The sequence below is a fragment of the Erithacus rubecula genome, assembly GCF_903797595.1.
Source record: "Erithacus rubecula genome assembly, contig: scaffold_166_arrow_ctg1, whole genome shotgun sequence".
Lineage (NCBI taxonomy): Eukaryota > Metazoa > Chordata > Aves > Passeriformes > Muscicapidae > Erithacus > Erithacus rubecula.
In genome coordinates, this window is record NW_027636140.1 from 42,003 (window position 1) to 59,950 (window position 17,948).

At 50.1% G+C, this 17,948-nt stretch overlaps 1 pseudogene across 1 annotated transcript; it reads right to left on the bottom strand.

The window, feature by feature from the left end:
• Positions 1-15,308: 15,308 nt before the first annotated feature.
• Positions 15,309-15,905, bottom strand: LOC306815594 (ephrin-A4 pseudogene; annotated as a pseudogene). Its single transcript has one exon. The product of its transcript is annotated as an ephrin-A4 pseudogene (transcript).
• Positions 15,906-17,948: the final 2,043 nt, after the last annotated feature.

A 17,948-nucleotide genomic window follows, 5' to 3' on the forward strand; every position in this document is an offset into this window, starting at 1 on the left:
TTATGAGCACTCCAGGACGAGCACCAGAACCAGCACTGATACGTAGATTGGAACCACGAGCACTCTGGGACCAGCACCGGCACCGGAAGCAGCGCCGAGACTGAGATTTTCACTAGGAGCACTCCGGGACCAGCAATGGCACCGGAACCAGCTCTGGGACCAGAACCACTCTGGGAATGGGACTGAGACCAATACTGGCAGCACAACCAGCACCGAGACTGGTACCCATATAGGAATGGCGCTGGGACCAAGACTGAGACTAGCACCAACACTGGGACCAGCCATGGGAGAATTCTGGGACTGGGAGCGGCAGAACTCCGAAGCTGAGAATGAGAGCGGCTTTAGAACCAGCACCGAGACTGAGATTGGCACTATGAACTCTCTGGGACCAGCACCAGCACCGGGACCAGCACTGAGACTGAGATTGGCATTATGAGCACTCTGGGACCAGCACCTGAACCCGCACTTAGACTGAGATTGGCATTATGAACTCTCTGGGACCAGCACCGGCACCGGGACCAGCACTGAGACTGAGATTGGCACACTGAGAACTTTGGGACCAGCACCGGAACCAGAACCAGCACCAAGACTCAGATTGGCATTATGAGCACTCTGGGACCAGCACCAGAACCAGCACTGAGCCTGAGATTGGCACTATGACCACTCCGGGACCAGCACCGGCACCGGAATCTGCACTGAGACTGAGATTGGCACTATGAGCACACTGGGACCAGCACCAGACTCAGCACTGAGACGGAGATTGGCACTATGAGCACTTTGGGACTAGCACAAAAACCAGAACCAGTACCAAGACTGAGATTGGCACTAATAGCACTCTGGGACCACCACTGGCACTGGAACAAGCAACGAGACTGTGATTGGCACTATGAGATATCTGGGACCAGCACGACAACCAACACTGAGACTGAGATTGGAACTATGAGCACTTTAGGACCAGCACCGGCACCAGAACCAGCACCGAGACTCAGATTGGCAGTATGACCACTCCTGGACCAGCACCAACATCCAAACCAGCACCGAGACTGAGATTGGCACTATGAGCACTCTGGGACCAGCACCAGTACAAGCACCGAAACTGAGAATGGCACTATGAGCACTCTGCGTCCAGTACTGGCACCGAAACCAGCTCTGGTCCCAGAACCATTCTGAGAATGTCACTGAGACCAGGACTGAAAACCGAAAGAGCACGGTGACTGCTACCCATACAGGACTGGCACTGGGACCAACACGGATACCAGCAACAACACTGGGACCAGCCTCGAAACAATTCTGGGACTGGGAGCAGCACAACTCCGGGACTGAGACTGAGAGCGGCACCAGAACCAGCAGCGAGACTGAGATTGGCACTTGCAGCACTCTGAGACCAGCACCGGCACAAACACCGAGACTGAGATTGGCGCTATGAGCACTCTGGGACCAGCACCAGAACCAGCACTGAGACTGAGACTGCAACTATGAGCACTCTGGGACCTGCACCTGCACCGGAACCAGCACCGAGACTGAGATTGGCACTATGTGCACTGTGGGACCAGCACAAGAACCAGCACTGAGACTGAGATTGGCATTATGAGCACTCCAGGACGAGCACCAGAACCAGCACTGATACGTAGATTGGAACCACGAGCACTCTGGGAGCAGCCACCGGCACCAGAACCAGCGCCGAGACTGAGATTTTCACTATGAGCACTCAGGGACCAACACTGGCACCGGAACCAGCTCTGGAACCAGATTTCTCTGGGAATGGGACTGAGACCAATACTGAAAGCAGAACCAGCACCGAGACTGGTACCCATATAGGAATGGCGCTGGGACCAAGACTGAGACTAGCACCAACACTGGGACCAGCCACGGGAGAATTCTGGGACTGGGAGCGGCACAACTTCGGGGCTGAGAATGAGAGCGGCAGCAGAACCAGCACCGAGACTGAGATTGGCGCTATGAGCACTCGGGGACCAGCACCTGAACCCGCACTTAGACTGAGATTGGCATTATGAACTCTCTGGGACCAGCACCGGCACCGGAACCAGCACTGAGACTCAGATTGGCATTATGAGCACTTTGGGACCAGCACCAGAACAAGCACTGAGAATGAGATTCGCACTATGACCACTCCGGGACCAGCACCGGCCCCGGAATCTGCACCGAGACGGAGATTGGCACTATGAGCACTCTGGGACGATCACCAGACCCAGCACTGAGACGGAGATTGGCACTATGAGCACTCTGGGACCAGCACCGGCATCCGAACCAGCACCGAGACGGAGATTGGCACTATGAGCAGTTTGGGACCAGCACAGGAACCACAACCAGTACCAAGACTGAGATTGCCACTAATAGCACTCCGGGACCAGCACCGTCATTGGATTCAGCACCGAGACTGAGATTGGCACTATGAGCACTCTGGGACCAGCACTGGCACCGGAACAAGCTCTGGGACCATAAATACTCTGTGAATGTGACAGAGACCATGAATGAAAACAGAACCAGCACCGAGACTGGTACCCATACAGAACTTGTTACTGGGACAAAGACTGAGAGCAGCAAAAACACTGGGACCAGCCTCGAAACAATTCTGGGACTGGGAGCGGTACAACTCCGGGGCTGAGACTGAGAGCAGCACCAGAACCAGCTTTGAGACTGAGATTGGAACTACGAGCACTCTGGGACCAGCACCAGCACCGGAACCACCGCCGAGACTGAGATTGGAACTATGAGCACTCTGGGACCAGCACTGGCACCGGAACCAACTCTGGGACCAGAAACACTCTGTGAATATGACTGAGACCAAGACTGAAAACAGAACCAGCATCGAGACTGGTACCCATACAGAACTGGTTACTGGGACAAAGACTGATACCAGCAACCACACTGCGACCAGCCTCGAAAGAATTCTGGGACTGGGAGCGGTACAACTCCGGGGCTGAGACTGAGAGCGGCACCAGAACCAGCACCTAGACTGAGATTGGCACTTGGAGCACTCTGAGACCAGCACCGGCACTAGAACCAGCATTGAGACTGAGATTGGCACTATGAGCACTCTGGGACCAGCACCTGAACCAGCACGGAGATTGAGATTGGCAGTATGAGCACTCTGGGACCAGCTCCGACACCGGAACAAGCAACGAGGCTGTGATTGGCACTATGAGAACTCTGGGACCAGCACCACAACCAGCACTGAGACTGAGATTGGAACTATGAGCATTCTGGGGCCAGCACCGGAATCCCAATCAGCACCAAGACTCAGATTGGCACTACGACCACTTCTGGACAAGCACCGACATCCGAGCAGCACTCAGACTGAGTTTGGCTCTATGAGTATTGTGGGACCAGCACTGGCACCGGAACCAGCACCGAGACTGAGATTGGCACTGTGAGCACTCTAGGACCAGCAATGGCACCAGAACCTGCACCGAGACTGAGATTGGCACTATGAGCACTCTGGCTCCAGCACTGGCACCGAAACCAGCTCTGGTCCCAGAACCATTCTGAGAATGTCACTGAGACCAGGACTGAAAACAGAAACAGCACGGTGACTGGTACCCATACAGAACTGGCACTGGGACCAAAACTGATACCAGCAACAACACTGAGACCAGCCTCGAAACAATTCTGGGACTGGGAGCAGCACAACTCCGGGACTGAGACTGAGAGCGGCACCAGAACCAGCATTGAGACTGAGATTGGTGCAATGAGCACTCTTGGACCAGCACCAGAACCAGCACTGAGACTGAGACTGCAACTATGAGCACTCTGGGACCAGCACCTGCACCAGAACTAGCACCGAGACTGAGATTGGGACTATGAGCACTCTGGGACCAGCACAAGAACCAGGACTGAGGATGAGACTGGCATTATGAGCACTCCGGGACAAGCACCATAAGCAGCACTGAGACTTAGATTGGAACCACGAGCACTCTGGGACCAGCACCGGCACCGGAAGCAGCACCGAGACTGAGATTTTCACTATGAGCACTCCGGGACCAGCAATGGCACCGGAACCAGCTCTGGGACCAGAACCACTCTGGGAATGGGACTGAGACCAATACTGGCAGCACAACCAGCACCGAGACTGGTGCCCATATAGGAATGGCGCTGGGACCAAGACTGAGACTAGCACCAACACTGGGACCAGCCATGGGAGAATTCTGGGACTGGGAGCGGCAGAACTCCGAAGCTGAGAATGAGAGCGGCTTTAGAACCAGCACCGAGACTGAGATTGGCACTATGAACTCTCTGGGACCAGCACCAGCACCGGGACCAGCACTGAGACTGAGATTGGCATTATGAGCAGTCTGGGACCAGCACCTGAACCCGCACTTAGACTGAGATTGGCATTATGAACTCTCTGGGACCAGCACCGGCACCGGGACCAGCACTGAGACTGAGATTGGCACACTGAGAACTTTGGGACCAGCACCGGAACCAGAACCAGCACCAAGACTCAGATTGGCATTATGAGCACTCTGGGACCAGCACCAGAACCAGCACTGAGCCTGAGATTGGCACTATGACCACTCCGGGACCAGCACCGGCACCGGAATCTGCACTGAGACTGAGATTGGCACTATGAGCACACTGGGACCAGCACCAGACTCAGCACTGAGACGGAGATTGGCACTATGAGCACTTTGGGACTAGCACAAAAACCAGAACCAGTACCAAGACTGAGATTGGCACTAATAGCACTCTGGGACCACCACTGGCACCGGAACAAGCAACGAGACTGTGATTTGCACTATGAGATATCTGGGACCAGCACGACAACCAACACTGAGACTGAGATTGGAACTATGAGCACTTTAGGACCAGCACCGGCACCAGAACCAGCACCGAGACTCAGATTGGCAGTATGACCACTCCTGGACCAGCACCAACATCCAAACCAGCACCGAGACTGAGATTGGCACTATGAGCACTCTGGGACCAGCACCAGTACAAGCACCGAAACTGAGAATGGCACTATGAGCACTCTGCGTCCAGTACTGGCACCGAAACCAGCTCTGGTCCCAGAACCATTCTGAGAATGTCACTGAGATCAGGACTGAAAACCGAAAGAGCACGGTGACTGCTACCCATACAGGACTGGCACTGGGACCAACACGGATACCAGCAACAAAACTGGGACCAGCCTCGAAACAATTCTGGGACTGGGAGCAGCACAACTCCGGGACTGAGACTGAGAGCGGCACCAGAACCAGCATAGAGACTGAGATTGGCACTTGGAGCACTCTGAGACCAGCACCGGCACAAGCACCGAGACTGAGATTGGCGCTATGAGCACTCTGGGACCAGCACCAGAACCAGCACTGAGACTGAGACTGCAACTATGAGCACTCTGGGAACAGCACCTGCACCGGAACCAGCACCGAGACTGAGATTTGCACTATGTGCACTCTGGGACCAGCACAAGAACCAGCACTGAGACTGAGATTGGCATTATGAGCACTCCAGGACGAGCACCAGAACCAGCACTGATACGTAGATTGGAACCACGAGCACTCTGGGAGCAGCACAGGCACCAGAACCAGCGCCGAGACTGAGATTTTCACTATGAGCACTCAGGGACCAACACTGGCACCGGAACCAGCTCTGGAACCAGATTTCTCTGGGAATGGGACTGAGACCAATACTGAAAGCAGAACCAGCACCGAGACTGGTACCCATATAGGAATGGCGCTGGGACCAAGACTGAGACTAGCACCAACACTGGGACCAGCCACGGGAGAATTCTGGGACTGGGAGCGGCACAACTTCGGGGCTGAGAATGCGAGCGGCAGCAGAACCAGCACCGAGACTGAGATTGGCGCTATGAGCACTCTGTGACCAGCACCTGAACCCGCACTTAGACTGAGATTGGCATTATGAACTCTCTGGGACCAGCACCGGCACCGGAACCAGCAATGAGACTGAGATTGGTATTATGAGCACTTTGGGACCAGCACCAGAACCAGCACTGAAAATGAGATTCGCACTATGACCACTCCGGGACCAGCACCGGCCCCGGAATCTGCACCGAGACGGAGATAGGCACTATGAGCACTCTGGGACGATCACCAGACCCAGCACTGAGACGGAGATTGGCACTATGAGCACTCCAAGACCAGCACCGGCATCCGAACCAGCATCGAGACGGAGATTGGCACTATGAGTAGTTTGGGACCAGCACAGGAACCACAACCAGTACCAAGACTGAGATTGCCACTAATACCATTCCGGGACCAGCACCGTCATTGGATTCAGCACCGAGACTGAGATTGGCACTATGAGCACTCTGGGACCAGCACTGGCACAGGAACCATCTCTGGGACCATAAATACTCTGTGAATGGGACAGAGACCATGAATGAAAACAGAACCAGCACCGAGAATGGTACCCATACAGGACTGGTTACTGGGACAAAGACTGATACCAGCAAAAACACTGGGACCAGCCTCGAAAGAATTCTGTGACTGGGAGCGGTACAACTCCGGGGCTGAGACTGAGAGCAGCACCAGAGCCAGCTTTGAGACTGAGATTGGAACTACGAGCACTCTGGGACCAGCACCAGCAAAGGAACCACCGTTGAGACTGAGATTGGCACTATGAGCGCTCTGGGACAAGCACTGGCACCGGAACCAACTCTGGGAGCAGAAACACTATGTAAATGTGACTGAGACCAAGACTGAAAACAGAACCAGCATCGAGACTGGAACCCATACAGAACTGGTTACTGGGACAAAGACTGATACCAGCAAAAACCCTGGGACCAGCCTCGAAAGAATTTTGGGACTGGGAGCGGTACAACTCCAGGGCTGAGACTGAGAGCAGCACCAGAGCCAGCACCTAGACTGAGATTGGCACTTGCAGTACTCTGAGACCAGCACCGGCACTAGAACCAGCATTGAGACTGAGATTGGCACTATGAGCACTCTGGGACCAGCTCCTGAACCAGCACGGAGATTGAGATTGGCAGTATGAGCACTCTGGGACCAGCACCTGAACCAGCACGGAGATTGAGATTGGCAGTATGAGCACTCTGGGACCAGCTCCGACACCGGAACAAGCAACGAGGCTGTGACTGGCACTATGAGAACTCTGGGACCAGCACCACAACCAGCACTGAGACTGAGATTGGAACTATGAGCACTCTGGGGCCAGCACCGGAATCCGAATCAGCACCAAGACTCAGATTGGCACTATGACCACTCCTAGACAAGCACCGACATCCGAACCAGCACTCAGTCTGAGATTGGCACTATGAGCACTCTGGGACCAGCACCAGTACAAGCACCAAGACTTAGAATGGAACTATGAGCACTCTGGGACCAGCACCAGTACAAGCACCAAGACTTAGAATGGTACTATTAGCACTCTGCATCCAGTACTGGCATTGAAACCAGCTCTGGTCCCAGAATCATTCTTAGAATGTCACTGAGACCAGGACTGAAAACCGAAACAGCACGGTGACTGCTACCAATACAGGACAGGCACTGGGACCAACACTGATACCAGCAACAACACTGGGACCAGCCTCGAAAGAATTCTGGGAATGGGAGCAGCACACCTCTGGGACTGAGACTGAGAGTGGCACCAGAACCAGCACCGAGACTGAGATTGGCACTTGGAGCACTCTTAGACCAGCACCGGCACAAGAACCGAGACTGAGATTGGCAGTATGAGCACTCTGGGACAAGCTCCGGCACCGAAACAAGCAACGAGACTGTGATTGGTACTATGACCACTCCTGGACAAGCACCGACATGTGAACCACCACTCAGACGAGATTGGCACCATGAGCACTGTGGGACCAGCACAGGCACCGGAACCAGCACCGAGATTGAAATTGGCACTATGAGCACTCCTGGACCAGCACTGGAACCGGTACCTGCACCGAGACTGAGATTGGCACTATGAACGCTTTGTGACCAGCACCAGAGCCTGCACTGAGGCTGATATTGGCACTATGAGCACTCCGGGACCAGCACCAGCGTCTGAACCAGCACCGAGACTGAGATTGGCACTTTGAGCACTCTGGGACGAGCACTGGCACCCGAACCAGGTCTGGGACCAGAATCACTCTGTGAATGTGACTGAGACCAAGACTGAAAACACAACCATCACTGAGAATAGTACCCATACAGAACTGGGACAAAGACTGATACCAGCAACAACACTGGGATCAGACTCAAAAGAATTCTGGGACTGGGAGTGGTAGAACTCCGGGGCTGAGACTGAGAGCGGCACCAGAACCAGCACCTAAACTGAGATTGTCACTATGAGCACTCTGAGACCAGCACAGGCACTAGAACTAGCACCGAGACTGAGATTGGCACTATGAGCAGTCTGGGACCTGGACCTGAACCAGCACGGAGACTAAGATTGGCTCTATGAGCGCTCTGGGACCAGGACCAGAACCAGCACTGAGACTGAGATTGGCACTATGAGCACGCTGGGACCAGGACCGAAACCAGCACTGAGACTGAGATTGGCACTATGAGTACTCTGGTACGAGCACCAGAACCCGCACCGAAACAGAGAATGGAACTATGAGCACTCCGGGACCAGCACCGGCATCGTAACCAGCACCGAGATGGAGATTGGCACTATGAGCACTTTGGGAACAGCACTGGAAACAGAACCAGTACCAAGACTGAGATTGGCACTAATAGAACTCCGGGACCAGGGCCTAAACCAGCACTGAGACTGAGATTGGCACTATGAGCACACCGGGACCAGCACCAGACCCAACACTGAGACTGAGATTGGCACTGTGAGCACTCCGAAGCAACCACCGGTATCCGAACAAGCACCGAGACTCAGATTGGCACTATGAGGTCTCTGGGACCAGCACCGTCACCGGAACGAGCATCGAGAAAGAGATTGGCAATATGAGCACTTTGGGACCAGCACCGGCACCGGAACCAGCGCCGAGCCTGAGATTGGCACTATGAGCACTCTGGGACAGGCACCAGAATCTGCACTGAGACTGAGATTGGCACTATGACCACTCCGGGACCAGCACCGGCACTGGAATCTGCACTGAGACCGAGATTGGCCCTATGAGCACTCTAGGACCAGCGCCAGACCCAGCACTGGGACTGAGATTGGCACTATGAGCACTCCGGGTCCAGCACCGGCATCCGAACCAGCACCGAGACGGAGATTGGCACTTTGAGCACTTTGGGACCAGCACCGGAACCAGAACCAGTACGAAGACTGAGATTGGCACTAATAGCACTCTGGGACCAGCACCGTTATTGGATTCAGCACCGAGACTGAGATTAGTACTATGAGCACTTTTCAGGACAAGCACTGGCAGCGGAACCAGCTCTGGGACCATAAATACTCTGTGAATGTGACAGAGACCAAGACTGAATACAGAACCAGCACCGAGACTGGTATCCATACAGGACTGGTTACTGGGACAAAGACTGATACCAGCAACACCACAGGGACCAGCCTCGAAAGAATTCTGGGACTGAGAGCGGTACAACTCCAGGGCTGAGACTGAGAGCGGCACCAGACCCAGAACCTAGACTTAGATTGGCACTATGAGCACTTTGGGACCAGCACCAGAACCAGAACCTTTACCAAGACTGAGATTGGAACTAATAACACTCCGGGACCAGCACCGTCATTGGAATCAGCACCGAGAATGTGATTGGCACTATGAGCACTCTGGGACCAGCACTGGCACCGGAGCCAACTCTGGGACCAGAAACACTCTGTGAATATGACTGAGACCAAGACTGAAAACAGAACCAGAATCGAGACTGGTACCCATACAGAACTGGTTACTGGGACAAAGACTGATACCAGCAACACCACAGGGACCAGCCTCGAAAGAATTCTGGGACTGAGAGCGGTACAACTCCAGGGCTGAGACTGAGAGCGGCACCAGACCCAGAACCTAGACTGAGATTGGCACTTGGAGCACTCTGAGACCAGCACAGGCAGTAGAAGCAGCACCGAGACTGAGATTGGCATTATGAGCAGTCTGGGACGAGCACCACAACCAGCACTGAGACTGAGATTGGCACTACGAGAACTGTGGGACCAGCACCGGCACCAGAACCAGCACCGAGACTGAGATTGGTACTATGAGCACACCGGGATCAGCACCAGACCCAGCACTGAGACTGAGATTGGCACTGTGAGCACTCCGAAGCAACCACCGGTATCCGAACAAGCACCGAGACTCAGATTGGCACCATGAGTACTCTGGGACCAGCACCGTCACCGGAACCAGCGCCGAGACTGAGATTGGCACTATGAGCACTCTGGGACCAGCACCAGAATCTGCACTGAGACTGAGATTGGCACTATGAGCACTCTAGGACCAGCGCCAGACCCAGTAATGAGACTGAGATTGGCACTATGAGCACTCCGGGTCCAGCACCGGCATCCGAACCAGCACCGAGACTGAGATTGGCACTTTGAGCACTTTGGGACCAGCACCGGAACCAGAACCAGTACCAAGACTGAGATTGGCACTAATAGCACTCCGGGACCAGCACCGTCATTGGAATCAGCACCGAGACTGAGATTGGCACTATGAGCACTTTTCAGGAAAAGCACTGGCAGCGGAACCAGCTCTGGGACCATAAATACTCTGTGAATGTGACAGAGACCAAGACTGAAAACAGAACCAGCACCGAGACTGGTATCCATACAGGACTGGTTACTGGGACAAAGATTGATACAAGCAACAACACAGGGAAGGGCCTCGATAGAATTCTGGGACTGGGAGTGGTACAACTATGGGGCTGAGACTGAGAGCGGCACCAGGACCAGCTTTGAGACTGAGATTGAAACTACGAGCACTCTAGGACCAGCACTGGCACCGGAACCACCCCCGAGACTGAGATTGGCCCTATGAGCACTCTGGGACCAGCACTGGCACCGGAACCAACTCTGGGACCAGAAACACTCTGCGAATGTGACTGAGACCAAGACTGAAAACAGAACCAGCATCGAGACTGGTACCCATACAGAACTGGTTACTGGGACAAAGACTGATACCAGCAACAACAGTGGGACCAGCCTCGAAATAATTCTGGGACTGGGAGCGGTACAACTCCGGGGCTGAGACAGAGAGCGGCACCAGAACCAGCACCTAGACTGAGATTGGCACTTGGAGCACTCTGAGACCAGCACAGGCACTAGAAGCAGCACCGAGACTGAGATTGGCACTATGAGCAGTCTGGGACCAGCACCACAACCAGCACTGAGACTGAGATTGGAACTATGAGCACCAGAACCAGCACCTAGACTGAGATTGGCACTTGGAGCACTCTGACACCAGCACCGGCACCAGAACCAGCACCGAGACTGAGGTTGGCACTATGACCACTCCTGGAACATCACCGACATCTGAACCCGCACTCAGATTGAGATTGGCACTATGAGCACTGTGGGACCAGCAACGGCACCGGAATCTGCACCGAGACTGAGATTGGCCCTATGAGCACTCTGGGACCAGCGCCAAACCCAGCACTGAGACTGAGATTGGCACTATGAGCACTCCGGGTGCAGCACCGGCATCCCAACCAGCACCGAGACGGAGATTGGCACTTTGAGCACCTTGGGACCAGCACCAGAACCAGAAGCAGTACCAAGACTGAGATTGGCACTAATAGCACTCCGGGACCAGCACCGTCATTGGATTCAGCACCGAGACTGAGATTGGCACTATGAGCACTCTGGGACGAGCACCAGAACCAGCACTGAGACTTAGTTTTGAACTTCGAGCACTCTGGGACCAGCACCGGAAGCAGCACCAGCACCGAGACTGAGATTGTCACTATGTTGCCCGATCCGAAGAAAACACAAACAACCGAAGTTGTTTATGCGGTGCTTTATTGAGGCCTCGGGAGCCCGTGGACTAGCGTCCAAAGACAGAGCCCCCTTTGACAGAAAATTCACAGGGTTTTAATATGCTTCTTTACACGATTTCTTCATCTTAACAGATTCTTACCACATTTTTGATACCTGGTACCATAATCTCTCTGACATTTAAGATTCTGCCAAAAGGTGCATTCTTTAGATAAATGGATACACTCCTTAAGATAAGTAATTATTTCACAACTATACTGCTTGCATTACAAAATTTGCTATAAAGTTCATCTGCCGGTTACATGCGGCCTACTAAGCCTTAGCATAACTACTACTAATGTCAACTAATGTCAATTACTAAGGTTTATTATTACTTTAATACAATTTGTTATATCAAATGGCAACATTTCCCCCCTTTTGAGCATTCTTCAGTTTTCTGCAAGGATGCTCAATTCTTCATTATCATCGGGTCTTTCAAATGCTGGATTTCTTTTCAAATGCTGGATTCCTTTTCAAATGCTGGATTTTCTTGCCTGATAGCAACTTCATACTTCGGAGGAGATAGGTGCATCTTGTTGGTTCTTGTCAAAGCTTTTATTACCCTTCTGGTGTGTCTGGTTTCTCTTTCAATAACTCCTAAAACACACTTATACACTAACCAGATAATTAATATTAAGACTACAATTAACAGAATGTACTGTATTATGGACGAAACTCATTCAGATGTTAAGTAGTGCAAAGTTTGTTAAGATTTTTAAAGTCTGGCATTTTTACTAGACAAGTTCTAAAAGGGCTAGTAGCGGAGACTAATACTGAACAAAAGAAGTGTGGTTTTTGGTGGTTTTTTTTTTTTTTTTTTTTTTTTTTTTTTTTTTTTTTTTTTTTCCTTTTTTTTTTCTCGTTTATGTTCAAAAACGGTATCACTGTGTAACTCTGCCATACTGTTTTTTTCGATTATTTTATATCAAGTGTTTCAATGCCAAATATGACTTTGGTTATTTCTGAATTTATAGAAGGTAGGTTTTCCCTAAGCTCGGTACGTATTAATTCAATAGTATCTTTTTCACAACAATATCCCAATATTTTACTTTTTCTCCAATCTTTTATGTTTCTCACAGTGTTCTGTATTCTCCACTTACAATGTATTCTATATAAATTGGCCCTGTTTTCTACTAACAACAGGGCTTCCCTCGTGTTGCGGGCTCCCGTTGCTGTTTTCAGTTCTGTTTGCCAGGTTAGGGCACGATTTCTTCAAGAGCAAGCAGTACACAAAGGTTGTGACATACCCCACTGAGATTTTATAACTGTAGAGTGACACTTTCCACAATGTAACAATACTAGCGCTTTACCAGTACACTTTTTTCCTTTGCAGTTCCAGCACTTTCTTATCTGCAAATTTAGATTTTTGTTAATTATAGATTGTTCACAATTATCTAATAGTCTAGTGGCTATTGAAATGTCCGGACGGTCCCAATTAATGTTGATTGGTTTACCAGTAACTTGCTGGAGTTCAAAAACTGCGTCTTGTAAAAACAATTTATTTCGTAGCTGGCGAATCTTTGAGTTTTGTTCCCATTCTGGTATCATGTTTGGTAGGAACCCAAGTTGTACCTGAGGGAGTAGAAACGCAAAGGTAACTTTTATTCTAATAAAGAACCTTTGCCAAATGCTAGTGCGAGAATTTTATATTAGACCTAAACACTTGGTTAAATGTCATGCACTGGATCTTCCGGTGGCATATTTTCTAACTATTGGGTTATTTTCAAACAGGTTGAGCACATAGCATTCACCCTTTTTGACAATGTTAACATCTGGTTAGAAATTACTTCTCTTTTCAGAAATTTTACCAAATCCTCTGCTCCCCAATGGCATTTATTGTGTTCTGTTTCCAGAATTGCTTTTATGATTCTGGCAGGCACTACAACTTGTCCCATTGCGGTTACATACCATCCAACTTTATTCTTCTGAGCCAGCAGCAGTGATGCCAGTTTTTCGTCGTCTGGGGAGTACTTAGGTTCCTGTAATAAATGTGGAGTTACTGGGCTCACCTTAGTTGGTACTAAAGCCATTTGAGTCCATACTTCTCTGGCTACTTCTCGAGCCGTCCAATTTGCCATCCGGTTTTCTTTGTAGATTTTTATTTTCCTTTTGATGTCCTTTAACATGCATTACAACCACTGATTTAAAATACGCCTTTGGAGTAATACATAGAGCTCCATGAATATGTACACCTCCAAAAGCATATCCAGAATCAGTCCATATGTTTACCCCCCTTTTTTTTTCTCTCACTTAATTCCAAAGTTCTTGTTAATGCAATAATTTCTGCTCGTTGGGCTGAGGTTCCGGGAGTCAGGGCTTTTGCTTTTTCCACTGTTTTACTGTGGTTACAGCATACCCTGCATACCTGGTTCCATTTTCCACAAAACTGGATCCATCAGTAAACAGTTCCCAATCCGGGTTTTCCATTGGAGCAACCTTTAAATCGATTCTGCTTGCATGTACTTGTTCAATCACTTCCATGCAATCATGTACCAACTTTCCTTCCTTTTACTTGCTGCGGGGAAATTCTGCTGGGTTAACATGATTAGTCATTTTCAGTTTTACATCATTCTGTTCTCTCAGGATTGCTTGGCATTGTAGCATCCTGCTGGACAAAAGCCAATGACCCCCCCTTTTTTGCTCCAGAACTGCCAGTACTATGTGAGGCACAAATACTTTTAATTTTTTTCCCAAAGTCAATTTTTTGGCTTTCCGGATGAGGATCACCGTGGCCGTAACTGCCCGCAAGCATGACGGCCATCCAGCACTGACTGAATTTAGTTGTTTTGAAAAATACTTTACCGGGCATTTCCAGGATCCAAGTCTCTGGAGTCAGCACTTCGAGTGCTAACTTTTGCCTTTCATTCACATATAACTGAAATTCTTTGTTTAGATCTGGGAGGCCTAAGCCTTCAAAGGCCTTTTTCCTTTGTCCTTGCATGATTTCGCATCCAAGATAAACCACACTTGATTTTATCAGTTGTACGTTTTTCTTGACACCCGGTAGCTCTGCTGCTAGGAAAAATATCATCTACATACTGGAGAATGACATAAGAGAATGGTGACTCTCTTACCTTAGCAGTCTTCCAATCTTTTAATTCCTTTGCCAATTGATTTCCAAATATCGTAGGATTATTTAAAACCTTGAGGCAGCCGGGACCAGGTGAGCTGTCTTTTTCTTTTAGTGTCAGGACTTTCCTACTTGAATGCAAAATATTTCCTACTTTCGAATGCCAGAGGGATGCAGGAGAAAACATTTTTTTTTTTTTTTTTAAATTAATAACAGAAAACTATTTAAATTTTTTTGACACAGATGTTAACAAGGTATATGGATTGGCAACTACTGAGTGAATGTCCTTGGCAATATTATTAATTGCCCCCAGATCTTGCACCAATTAATTAGTTCAAGAATTAAGAGCAATTAATAGCATCACCAAAGAGAACGCCAGGCACGAGCTACAGGACTGCGATGGGACTGCGGTGCCCCGGGCAGGCACCGCATTTTCGGGCTCCTTGCGCTTTTGAGGCTGCGAATTGGACACCTTTGTTACCGGCTTTGGCGTGGTGCCTTGGCAGCAGACGGTGATGCGCAGCTTTAAGCACCGCCCGGCACTTTCGGGGCTGGGCACGGAGATGTAGTAGTAGGTCTCTCCGGGCTGGAACTCGAAGCCGAGTGGGAAGGGGGTAAAACGCTGGATCTTTTCGGAGAAGCGGACGGGCCTGAAGGGAGCCCGGGGCTGGTTGCACTTCCAGCGCATGAGGGCGCCAGGGGTTTCGTAGCAGCCGCGATAACCTTCCCGATTTACTATGAAAAGCGTGAAGGTTTCTGCCTGGCCGGCGGGCACTGCCCCCTTGTAGTGCGGGCAGTAAATGTCTAGGTAGTCATTGATGGCCACTTGGATGGAATAGTCGTCTAGCAGGAACTTGGGGTTGCTGCCGTTCCAGTGGATACTGTGGCGGAAGCCGCGCACTGGCGGCGCCCAGAGCAGCGGCACCCAGAGCAGGAGCTCGAGCAGCGGCGCGGGGCGCATGGCTCAGGCTAGCCTGAAAAGTGCACACATACACTAAAGATACTTGTAGTTCCGTGCCTTCGGTAATTCTGAAAAATCTACTTGTCAGTAATTTCCTGGTTTTGGTCCCATTTGTAGTTTCCTTGTTTGACTGAATACAATTTTGACCAATTTAACGTTTTGGGCATTCTAGTCCTAATTTTTACTAACAATTCCTGATATTCCCTGATAAATTTTCTTCCCTCACCACTGTTTGGATCCCATTTTGGATCATTGTTCGGCACCAAGCCACCCACGGCTCTCCCAACCGAATGCAACCCGATCACTTTCCGAACACGCTCCCCCTCCCCCTGCCTGCAACACTATTTCTTCTTTTTAGTTGGGAATTCACAGATTATGGGGTCAGAAAATTCCTTTAAAATTTGGCCCATTTTTCCATTTGCCTTTCCACTTAAGATTCCTCCTGCCGAGCTTGACTCCTAAATCAGGAGTCTTCCCAGCCCCTTTAGAAATTTCAGCTTTCATTCTATATAGACTGTAAATGGTGCAACAAAGACTTACTAAATTAATTACCATAAAAATGATTTTCTTAATACTCAGGGAGATCTGAATGTTTTTTTAATAAAGATGTAACCGATTTAGAGGAGAGAAATAAAGGCAGAAAATTTTCTTTGCCTGCTTCTCCTCTAATAAATAACACAAACTATGATTTATACATTCCTGAAGCAGATTTCAACATTCTTATAAATCTCCTGTAAGCCATTGCAACTAAACTTAGCCCGATGAGCATTTTTAACAATATTCCTTTTATACAGAAATTACGCATCAAAGACAACACCGGAGCGAGCTTTAACAATCACCCTGACTACCCGCGCTACTTTTCCAGGACTTCCACGGCAAACACCTGCTAATTGATTCCGAATCACTAGATCTCCTCGGGAGAAAGGCACCTTTACAAGCACCTTTTCTCCTTGGGGTCCCATAGCTTCCCTTAAGGGGCAATAAGCCGGAGTTCCCCATGATTCTTACGTTCCTGTCTAGTTCGAGCCGTGAGCGGGGCACCTTGCCAACTCTGGGGAGAAACAGGGGAAGGGGCTGGGGAACGCACAACAACTTCTCCAACATTCCCGGGCACTACCGCCATTCCCGCCACCTCCTCCTTTCGCCCCCTTTTTCCTTCCTTCTTCTCTTCACTGCTCTCCGGCAACGGCAGACACAGAGAGGAATGGGGTGAAACAGAGGGGAGGGGTGAGACAGCCGGAGGGGGTGAGACAGCAGGAGGGAACGAAGCAGCAGGCACATCGGGTGATATTATTAAAGACAAATCTTTCTCTGGTCAAGAGGTTAAGGCTAAGCACTGGACACACTTAGATTTTCCTTTACAACCCCCCCACATTCAGGTTTTTCTTTTCCAATACCATTATTTTACATTCAGTCTGCCACTCCTTTTTGCGGCGCAGCAAATAAAACAAATCTAAACACTGCATTTCATCCCATTTTTCATTTTTCCTTAAATACTGCATTAATGAGTTCAGGGTATTATAATTCACAGTACCATTTTCTGGCCGTGCCGGCCCCTCTCGCTCATATTTTGGCCATTAATGATTACGATAATCAAACCCTTTACTTTTCTACTTTTTCAACAGACATTCTAACGGTGTATTTCTGGGTATACCCTTAGAGTACTGAACCATAGATTTGAATGCTTTAAATGGCATTTTGAACCGGTTTCACTTACAACTGTACAACAACTCGGCAACCGATCGCAACAACCAATATGCAGCAACGTACAGAACAATAATAACCACAATTAATATTACCAGTTTAACAGAATCAATCATACCACATACTCACACTCACACATCAGAAATAAATAAATACCAGAATAAATACCAGAATATATACCAGACCAATCCAACTTGCCACTTCTCGACGCCGCGAGGGGCAAGTGCCGGACCTGCGCAGCTTTCGCCGCGTCTGACAGCCGGCGCCTAGGCTTTCCAGACCAACCAGACGTCTTAGCCCAACCCTGCGAGGATCGCCGCCTCGTCTTATGAGCAGGCA